The following is a 10,795-nucleotide window of genomic DNA, read 5'->3' as shown; positions in this document are numbered from 1 at the left end:
TGTCTACATTTGTAATTGAGATTGTGAGGGGTAAACTACTAGTTTAAAGGTGGTCTCAAATGAAATGGGTCTATGTTGATGTACTAATCCAATATTTGTATTTTTGTGTTTTGTTGCCAAGAAAGTACACAAAGATGCAAAGAAAATCTGAGATTTCTATTTTTTTTTTTCATCTTTAAAACTGTGAAATTAAAATTAAAATTATTTTTATTAAAATTGGGGGAAAATGCCAATGTGGAATTTTAAAATATTTATTAAAAATTATTTTTATTAATTTATTTGCCACGTCAGTATCAAATGTGCCAACTGTGCACACCGATAGCCACGTGTGCATTTTCCATTACTAAGTTAATGGTAGGGACTAAATTGACCGCAAGTTGAAAATAGAAAGGACCAAATTAATTGCTATCAAAATGTAGGGACCAAATTGACTGTGACCCTAAAATGTAAGGACCAAAATGGTGTTTTCGCCAAAAATTTATAATGAAAAGTTATAACATTTAGCGTTGGGTTTGTGCTCGATATATTTTCTTTCTTACAGGACATTTAATGTAGGACAACCACACTATTTCAATGGAACAAACAAACCATAAAATAAACCCTAAGAGTTAGCACCTAAAAGCTGCTTGGAGTCAGCACCAAGCAAAAACTGGAGTCGGCACTAGTGTAAAAGAAACACACGTTTTTTTTTATAATTCTCTAAGCTGTCTTACAATAATTAGAAAAAATGCTTAAATAGCTAACAATAAAATGCATAAAGAAACCCTAATTATTAAATACTTGGGCTTGCTTAATCTCAAGCCCAATAACTAACAGGCTCCATCCATAAGGCCACAAGTTAGGCCGTCTTCTTTTTGCTCTTCCTCCCATACATGCGTATAATTGGGGGCTTGTACTTTGTGTCCGCACCAACTCCCCCTGGGTGAGAAGAACTCAACCCTGTTGAGTGGAAATCTGAAGAGCTCTGATAATACTCCAGCAGGTCTAGATTAAGTCGTTGTAGCTCATCTTGAGTAATCCATGTGCAATCAAAATCTGGTCGCCCTCGCCACTGAACTAGGAAACAATGAACTCCTCCATCCCTAGTAGAAAAAATTTGCTCATCTAAAGTAGCATCAATAGATTCTTTATGTGCCTAGGGCAGATTTAAGGGTAAAGGGGTAGGAATAGGGGCATCAATAGGATTAACCAAAGGCTCATCAAAAGGGGTATCAGGAATAGCTGTGGGGCTTTTATAAGCAACTAGATCCTCAATATTAAAGGAGAAGCTAATACCATAATCATGAGGAAGGTCAATGACATATGCATTTGGGCCCATTCATTTCAATACCTTGAATGGACCGGCACTACGAGCCTGCAATTTCTTTATGGTTCCAGAAGGAAACCGTTTAGGTCGAATCCAAATCATGACATAATCTTCTACCTGAAACTCTACATGATGCCAATGAGTGTCAACATGAATTTTATATTGAGAATTACTTACCTGAATTTTTTTGCGAATCTCATTATGCAAATCATGAATCTGTCGTGCAAATGCCTCAGCAGATTCAAAAATCCTAACATGTAGAGACATGTGCAAAAGATCTAAGGGCTTCCTAAGTGTATATCCATGCACAACCTCAAAAGGACTAGTGCCTATAGACCTATTGACAGAACTATTATATGCAAGTTGGGCGGTAGGAAGAATTGAATCCCAATTCCGATTGGCTTCACCCACTAGACAGCGAAGGAGGTTGCCTAAACTACGATTAACCACCTCTGTTTGACCATTAGTTTGAGGATGAAATGCCGTGGAAAATTTCAATTTGGTGCTTGCTAAATGCCAAAAAGTCTTCCAAAAACAACTCATGAAGTGAACATCCCTATCAGACACTATGGTTTTGGGAAGACCATAAAGTTTGACAATCTCATCAAAGTAGAGCTTTGCAATCTTAGAAGCATCAGAGGTCTTAGAACATGGTAGGAAATGAGCCATCTTAGAGAAGCGATCAGCAACTACTAGGATAGAATCATGCTTCCTAAAGGTGCGGGGCAATCCTAACACAAAGTCCATACTCACATCTTGCCACGGGTGATTTGGCACAGGTAGAGGCGTGTACAGGCTAGTGTTTTGCTTGCGATGTTTGGCTAGTTGACATGTACGACACTGACCTACTATATTGGCAATGCCCCTTTTAAGACCAAGCCAATAGAATTGATGCTCCACTTCCTCAATTGTTTTGTCTCGGCCAAAATGACTTGCCAAGCCTCCCGCATGTATCTCCCAAACTAGGAAATCTCTCACTGAAGACCGAGGGATACATAACTTGTTAGCTTTGAACAAGTAACCATCCTGAAGGGTATAATCATCCAGGACTGGCCGTGAGGCATTACATAGGCTAGTGTAGAGCTCCCCAAAATCTGGGCAAGACTCATAGTCATCCTTGAGTCATTCAAACCCAGTAACCTTAACACTCATGACTGACAGCAAAGACGCCCTTCGACTTTGTGCATCAGCAACCTATTCTCAACTTTCGCCCTATGTTTCATCACAAAGTGGTAGCATTGCAAAATTCAACCCAGCTACCATGCCTAAAATTTAGCTTCTTTTGGGACTGGAGATAGCGCAACGCTTTATAATCAAAGTAGATAACAAATTCTCGAGACAACAGGTAATGGCGCTAATGCCAAAGAGCTCGAATAATGGTATAAAATTCCTTGTCATAAGTGGAGTACTTTTGCTTAGTATCATTCAATTTCTCACTAAAATAAACAATTGGGTGGTGCTCTTGACTAAGTACTCCCCCTATACCAATACCTGAGGCATTAAATTCCACTTCAAAAGGCTTGGTAAAATCAGGGAGACGCATGACAGGCGCCTCAGTCATCTTTTGTTTGACCTCATTGAAAGGCTTAGTAGCAGCTTTTGTCCAAATAAACTCCCCTTGTTTCATGTAATCAGTGATGGGGGACATAATGGTACTAAACCCTTTGATGAATCGGTGATAAAAGGCAACAAGCCCGTGAAAGCTTCGAATTTCATGGATATTTTTGGGCTCGAGCCAATCCACAATCACTTGAACCTTTTGGGGGTCGGCAGAAACTCCCTCAAAGGATACTATGAAACCTAAGAAGACGACTTTATTGGTAAAAAAAGAGCACTTCTTGAGGTTGCCATATAAACTCTCCTTCCTAAGGGTAATACAAACTTGAGTTAGGTGGTCTAGGTGTTGCTCCCTAGAATTGTTATAGATGAGGATGTCATCAAAGTACACAACCAAGAATTTCCCCATAAAAGGCTTGAGTACTTGAGTCATCACTCTCATAAAGGTACTAGGAGTATTGGACAATCCAAAAGTCATGACCATCCACTCATATAAACCATCTTTCGTCTTGAAGGCAGTTTTCCATTCATCATCAGGACGAACCCTAATTTGATGATAACCATTTTTCAAGTCTATCTTTAAGAAGATCATTGCTCCAGCCATCATATCCAACATGTCATCCAACCAAGGGATGGGAAAACGATATTTCACAGTGATCATGTTGATGGCATGACTATCAACACACATCCTCCAAGTTCCATCTTTCTTTGGAGTTAAGAGTGTAAGGACTGCACAAGGACTCATACTTTCGCCGAAAAAAAAAACCCTTCCTAAGTAGTTCTTCTACTTGCCTTTGCAACTCGGCATGCTCTGTAGGGTTCATCCTATAGTGAGGCAAGTTTGGTAGGGTCTCTCTGGGCACAAAATCTATGGCGTGTTGTATGTCACGCATGGGAGGTAAATGATCAGGGAGGTCCTCAGGGAAAACATCCTTAAATTCCTGGAGCACTGACTGAACCTCTTCAGGTTGCTCCTCACGGATTTCTCCATGAAGTTCCCTGGCAACCAAGACAAACACAACAAATTCTTAAACTGCTACCCGTTCAAATGCCTTTGGGCTTATAATGTTCAGGTCTTTCGCCTTTGGGGCTTCTGTCTTCTTGCTCATGTCAATTGGCTTAGGTTTCAAAGGATTGAGCACAATTTTTTTACCTTTAAACATAAATAGGCAAGAGTTGGATCGCCCATGAAGGGTGACATCCAAGTCATAAAGCCAAGGTTTACCTAAGATAATATGCCCTCCATCCACGGGAATTACGTCACACCATATTTCAGCCTTGTAGGTGAGGAATTGAAGTGGGACAACACATCTTTCTTTTATGGCTATGGAGGAAGTATCCACCTAAGAAACTTTATATGGGTTAGGGTGTGGGATCAATTTCAAACCTAGGTGGGAAACAACGTTAGAGGACACTGTATTAATGCAACTCCCACTATCTATAATAACCTTGCAAGTTTTGTCCCCACACTTGGTGTAAGTTTGGAAGATGGCAATCCTTCGCCAATCATCAGTGTCCCTCTGCTCTGCCAAAGCACACCTTACTACAGTTACTCTAAGGATACCAAAGATGTCCTTGAAGTCATCAACCTAGGGAGAGATGGCTCTAATACACGCGAGGTAGCTAGGATCATCTTCCCATTCTGCCTCAACATCTTGGATTTCTTCAACATTTGGATCATACACCAGCTCCTCAACATCTTCTACCTTTTCATCATCATCTTGAATGACAAAGGTCTTAGAGGGACATCTAGCTACGATATGCCCAACCCCATTGCATTTGAAGTATTGGAGGCAAGAGCCTAATCTTGAAGGCTCATTGATCACACATTTTCCCTTGTCCTCTTTTGCTATTGAGATGCTATTGGGGTTGACCTTAGGGGGTAAGGCAAGTCTAGATTTGCTACCAAAATGTTGAGGGTTGGTAGAACACTCCGGAGCTCAGAACGTCGCCAAAAGATAGATTTGGATGCTAACTCACAATTCCTAGCAAGGTCATAGGCTTCTCCTAAGGTTGTGACTCCCCAAGTGATAATCTCGCCTAGTAGGTTAGCATTTAAACCTTTCTTGAACCTATTGAGTGTGACAAGCTCTTCCTCGATTATTCGAATTTGCCTCTTGAATTTCGTGAATTTCTCTATATACTCAGCCAAAGAAGCAGTGCCTTGTTTTAGGCGATCCCATTCCTCAAGGAGGGAGCTCCTATAAGTTGGAGGAAGATAATTCCTCGAGAGTGCATCCTTCATCTCAAGCCAATCAGTAATGGGGGGCTCACGTTGTCGCCTAAGGGTATCCTCAAGGTCCTCCCAAAAAAGGTCAACTTTTCCAATTAACTTCATTTTGGCATACCTCACTTTATTATTCTCAGCCCAATGGTAATAGTCAAAGAATTTCTCCATCTGACGTAACTAATCAGTAAAAACCCATGGGTCTTGGCAGCCATCAAAGGTGGGTGCTTCTATCTTTTCCTTAGACATCCTATCATCGTAATCCCTAGGGCCATTGTGATTATAATGATCATGTTCAAAGTTTGGAGCCCTATTAAAGTAACCATGGTTATTTTGCCTAAGCATGTTATCTACTTCATGGTTAATGGTCTCTCTTTGAGATGCTTCAATTCGCTCTACCCTATCCAGTAAAGCATGAACACTTTTTGCTAGGTCGTCTATGGTTTGCTCTAAGGAGGGCCTAGGCTCGGAAGTGGATTGATGTTCAGGGTTTAACATGATGCGACCACTACGTAGATGCATGCAACACTATATTTATAAATGCAGTTAAGATTCCCAAAATTCAAATAACCAATTCTCAATATAAAATCAAGGTCAAGCAAGAGTACATGTAAAGACTATATCAAAGAATCAAAGGAATAAATTGCAGTCAAATAGTAACAGTGTCACAATATTGAGAGATAGCCCAAATAAAAGTCAAATTCCAATAAGCTCCACAATTAATAATGAGAATCAGATATTTCAAAGAAATTGGGTTATGCCTTTTTTTTTTTTTTTTTTTGGGAATTTTAGAGTGGATATTGAAAGAAAGCACAAATAATAAAATAACTAACTCGAGAACAAAATGGGTAGGCCAATGGAGTATGGTGGGATATGCACATAAAAAAAATAAAGATAATATTTTTTTAATGAGACAAAATTGAATCCACCAAAAAGAGAGTAAGAAATGTACCCTTGTCAGTGGCCAACTTACTACACTTGATAGTCAAGGGCTTGGCTCCTCAATTGAGTGGGTCTAATTGGACAATGTGAATCTGTGGAAAAGCAACTTAAGGGCCCAATACATGCAATGGGCTGTCACAGCAACAACACTTTATTTCTTTTCCTTCCTTTTGATTTTTTGATTTTTTTAATGAAAGCAACAAAATACAAAAGTCAAACACAATAAACTAAGAGACAACAGAAACTCAAAACTAACAAAACTCAAAAGAAAAAAACAGTTTTCTATACGATGGACTTCGACTAGCACTAAGGATCGACAGCTGGCAGCGGCGCGAAGGCGGAGAAGACAGCGGCGACACGAAGCATGGATGAGTGGCGACTGCCTGTCTCGGGTTTTGGCATCGGCAGTGGTTCAACGTCCTCAGCAGCGACGGTCGAGGTTGGTGATGGTGTCGACAATAGGTGGCTGATGGGTCTGCGGCAAGTGGCTGATAAGTTTGCGGCAAGTGGCTGATAAGTTTGCGGCGGCTGAGTGCTGAATTGTGGGTTTCAACGGCTGGTGGCTGATGGGCTTACGTGGGTCACAACTTTTTTTTTTTGGGTGGCTTGTGGGTTCTGTGATCAGAGACGAACACTGATGGTGGTCACCAACTTGGGAGGCATCTCTAGCTTCTCTGTTGGCTTGGGGGTGAAAAACCTGTATGGGGCTTAAGGGTATATACAGATTGTAGGGGCTGGTTTGGACTTGTTTAAGATCTCATGGAGCAAAAACTTGAAAGGTACTGTCATATTTGGTTGGCTTGCTCTTTTGATGGTTTTGCTTTCAAGTGGTTGTCTACGATTGTGTTGTATGGACCTGAAACCTGGCTCTAATACCAAAACTGACGTAGGACAACCACACTATTTCAATGAAACAAACAAACCATAAAATAAACCCTAGGAGTTAGCACCTAAGGGCTGCTTGGAGTCAACACCAAGCAAAAACTAAAGTCAGCACCAACGTAAAAGAAACACACGTTTTTTTTATAATTCTCAAAACTGTCTTACAATAATTAGAAAAAGTGCTTAAATAGCTAACAATAAAATGCATAAAGAAACCCAAATTATTAAATGCTTGGACTTGTTTAATCTCAACCCCAATAACTAACAGGCTCCATCCATAAGGCCACAAGTTGGGCCGTCTTCTTTTTGCTATTCCTTCCATACATGCATATAATTAGGGGCTTATACCTTGTGTCTGCACCAACATGTCAATTTGTTATTTGATGATTTCAAGCCACATGCTCATATCTTTAGATTTTAATTATGGAAAAATTTTATGTGAATTCTTATTAAAATCAACTGTGGATTGGTGTGAAACCAAAGAAGAAAATTATTATTCTAATATGTGGATAATTTCATAGGAAGGTTTTTGTTGGATTTTGAGGAAGTTAATAAGAAGTTTTTTCTTTTTCAAGGCATGTGAGTTGCACTTTGGGAGTATCTAAGGCACCATGGAAAAGAAAGAACAATGCCAGGAGCCAAGTTGAACTTTCTAAATTATTAGAGAAGCTACCTTAAAAGTCAACATAGATCCTGCAAAGTATTTATTTACAACTATTTTGTGTTGGCTTTAATTCCGTGCCAAATTTGATTGTAATTTTGTTCAATCATGTTTACCCTATATTTTATATGGGATTTCATTGTACGGATTGTGTGTGAGAGAGAGTGTGAAGACTCAAGCTTGCATTGAAGGAGTGGTTTTCGCAAGTATCTCGTGAGTAAACTTCCCGCGAAGTAAGCCACATGAAGAGCTTATGACTGGAATGAGAAGAATTATGACAATCTAGTGATAGCTGGTTTTCGTGACTATCTTGCGGGTAAGGCCTTCCCGCGAAATATTCTGTTTTATTATTTTGGCTTATCTACTCCACCATATCTTCACCCACACTATATATACCCACATTACTCACATATTGTAAGAAGTGCTTTTTAGAGAGAAAACCCTAGCATACACACTTGAGAGTTAGAAATTGTTATACCCACAATCATCTACACATTCCTTTGTGGTTTTCCTCATACTCCTACCTCTCCGTATCCATATCCTTGAGAGGTTGATAGCCCAAACATTACCACACCCAATCAAAGTGTCAAGTGAGATTTTGGTGCTGCTGGGAAGCATTGAGCAATGCCTAACACCTAGACTAAACAAATTTTGTTCTCGATTTGCTAATGTAGACTATAGCTGTTGAAGGAATTAACCTGTAAATTCCTGAAACACTCAAAACAAACCATAAATGAATGTGTGGAAAATACAGTATAAACCAAACTTCTTGAATTCACAAGACATATAAATAAAGACAGTAATATCATAATGAAAAACTCATCATCAATAACTATCATAAACATCAATGTATCAATGTTTGTGAAACAAGAACTAAAGAAATAAATATTTACAAACTAAATAAACAAAAATACATCAAAAGATATAAAATCTCAAAAACTACTCAAAAACTCATGTAAATTCCCCCTAAATACAAGTGCTCCCCCTATCTACCTACTCCCCCTTTTTGTTACCCATTGCTAAAGGGCAATCATGAAGAACTAAAGGGTGGAGGTGAAGGAAAAGAACTCCTATGCTCAGCAAAATCCACTCTCAAAGCTGCAACTTTGTTGAGTAGCTTAACAATAAGCTATCCATGTGCTACTTGAGTTGTCATGCTTGTTTCTAGCATAGCACGGAGTGAGGGAGAACGAGAAGTACTCGCATCTGGATCCATAGCAATAGTAGGGTGTACAAACACCTACTCAATAGGATCACTAGAAGACTATCCACCCACAGGAGCACCTAATGAAGACTCTACTCTAGGTCGCTTGCTTGCAAGCTTCCTTAGAGTAGATCTTTGCCTAAGAAAAGTAGCTCCCAAAGGGGCTATGATATGCATTAACTCTAGAGGTGGAAAACGCTCTATGTCTAAGTGTAATAGCACCCTTTGCAAAAAAACTAGGAAGAACAAGTCATGTGATCTAGCTTTACTCATATACACTTCAAAAATAGTTATAATAAAAAGAAAGGGAAAACAAATAGGAGCATCAGTGATGAGAGTATACAAAAAGACACATCTATCTATAGAAATAGTGTGTATGTGTGAGATGGGATAAATTTTATGACATGCTATACTAAAGAAAAGATAGTTTATTTCAAAAAGCTCATTGGTTGTAACCCTAGGATCTGATCCCCAACTAATGGTTTGACCACACTACAAGGACATGACATCGTTTATAAGGGGATGTCAGAGTACGGATATGTAGGATTCCGCACAATAGGTACCTTATGAGCATCAGCCACTACTTCCCTAGTAATGTCATACTCTTCACCCTTTATCCAAGTGCTCAAATAATGACCATCGAAATCATCGGAGTGGATAAAGAGATTCGAGTCTCTAATCAAGGCAGCAGGAGGGGGATGTGATACTTCACAAATAGGCAACCAACTCCTAGACTCAAAATTCCTACAAATGGTAGGATCTAACTCATCTAAGATCACTTGTCTTTCTGTTGAAATCAACCTATACTTGGTCATGGTCTTAAAAGTCTCTTTGAACTTAGGCTCTTTGAACCTAGACCTATCAAACTCTAGTGGGGTAGTGGTTTTGGTTTTCTTGGCCTTAGTCTTAAACTTCTTGCTAACTTTAGGATCCATTTCTAAGGATTTGAAAAAAGGAAAAACCAAAAAGAAAAACAAACCAAGGGCAAACTGCACTAGACAAGGGGTAGAGCACAATATAGATAGAAATTTCAAAATCTCTATGATGCATGATGCATTTACACAAGTGATGATGATCTAATGCACAAATTTTGTTCAATTACACTCAATTTAGCCAATTGACTCATAAAACATGTTATTATGACTCAATTAAACAATATCATAAGCCAATTTTAATCAATTTTACCCAATTGAACAAAAACCCCAAATTTCCAAGAACATATAAACCTTAACTTCAAAATTTTACACAATCCATGAAAATTTTAAAATTAAAGTATAAAGACCATGTTTATATGATGCATGAACAAAAACCCATTAATCAAAATTGATCAAAACACTATGAATCACCAAAAATCCTAAAAATCCTAATGTTCAATTTTTTTTACAAAAAAATGATGATTATGCATGAAAGAATGTAAAATAAACAAAAAGAGGCATACCCACACTTTAGGAACAAAACCTTTGAAGCTTTGACTAGGAAAATGACAAAAAAAATTGATAGGTAGAGGAATCAAGAGCAATCGAGAAGAAGAAGACAAAGTGAAGAACGCATGATCTGATTCTTTTTATTTTTAAAAGACTACGATTTTCGACTAAATAAGAGCAATTGAAGTACCAATCGAAAATCCTTTAAAATAGATTCTACTAATCGAGAGCAATCGAGGTACCAATCAAAACTGGTAGAAAGAAGACTTAAAAAACCTTAACAAATTCGATTGATTGAACAGCAATCGAACTACCAATCAAAGTTGGCAAAAAGTCAGGTTTTGAAAGCTTGACATTTTCGATTGATCAAAAAATAGGTTCGACTGATCGAGCATTTAAAAATTGAATCTTTTTTTGAAAAACCAAAAAAAAATTTGCAGAATAAGTTTTGAAATCCTTTTTCATAATATGAAATGCATGTGAATGGTTCCAAATATTTTTCATACACATTATCTTCAACTTAATTTGTCAAAAGCAAGGATTTAGATTTTTCTTCTCAAAAATTTAACTCAACCCCCAAAGAAACTTGCAT

Source organism: Quercus lobata, chromosome 4 (genome assembly GCF_001633185.2).
Source record: "Quercus lobata isolate SW786 chromosome 4, ValleyOak3.0 Primary Assembly, whole genome shotgun sequence".
Taxonomy (NCBI): domain Eukaryota; kingdom Viridiplantae; phylum Streptophyta; class Magnoliopsida; order Fagales; family Fagaceae; genus Quercus; species Quercus lobata.
Note: the sequence above shows the minus strand (reverse complement) of the source record.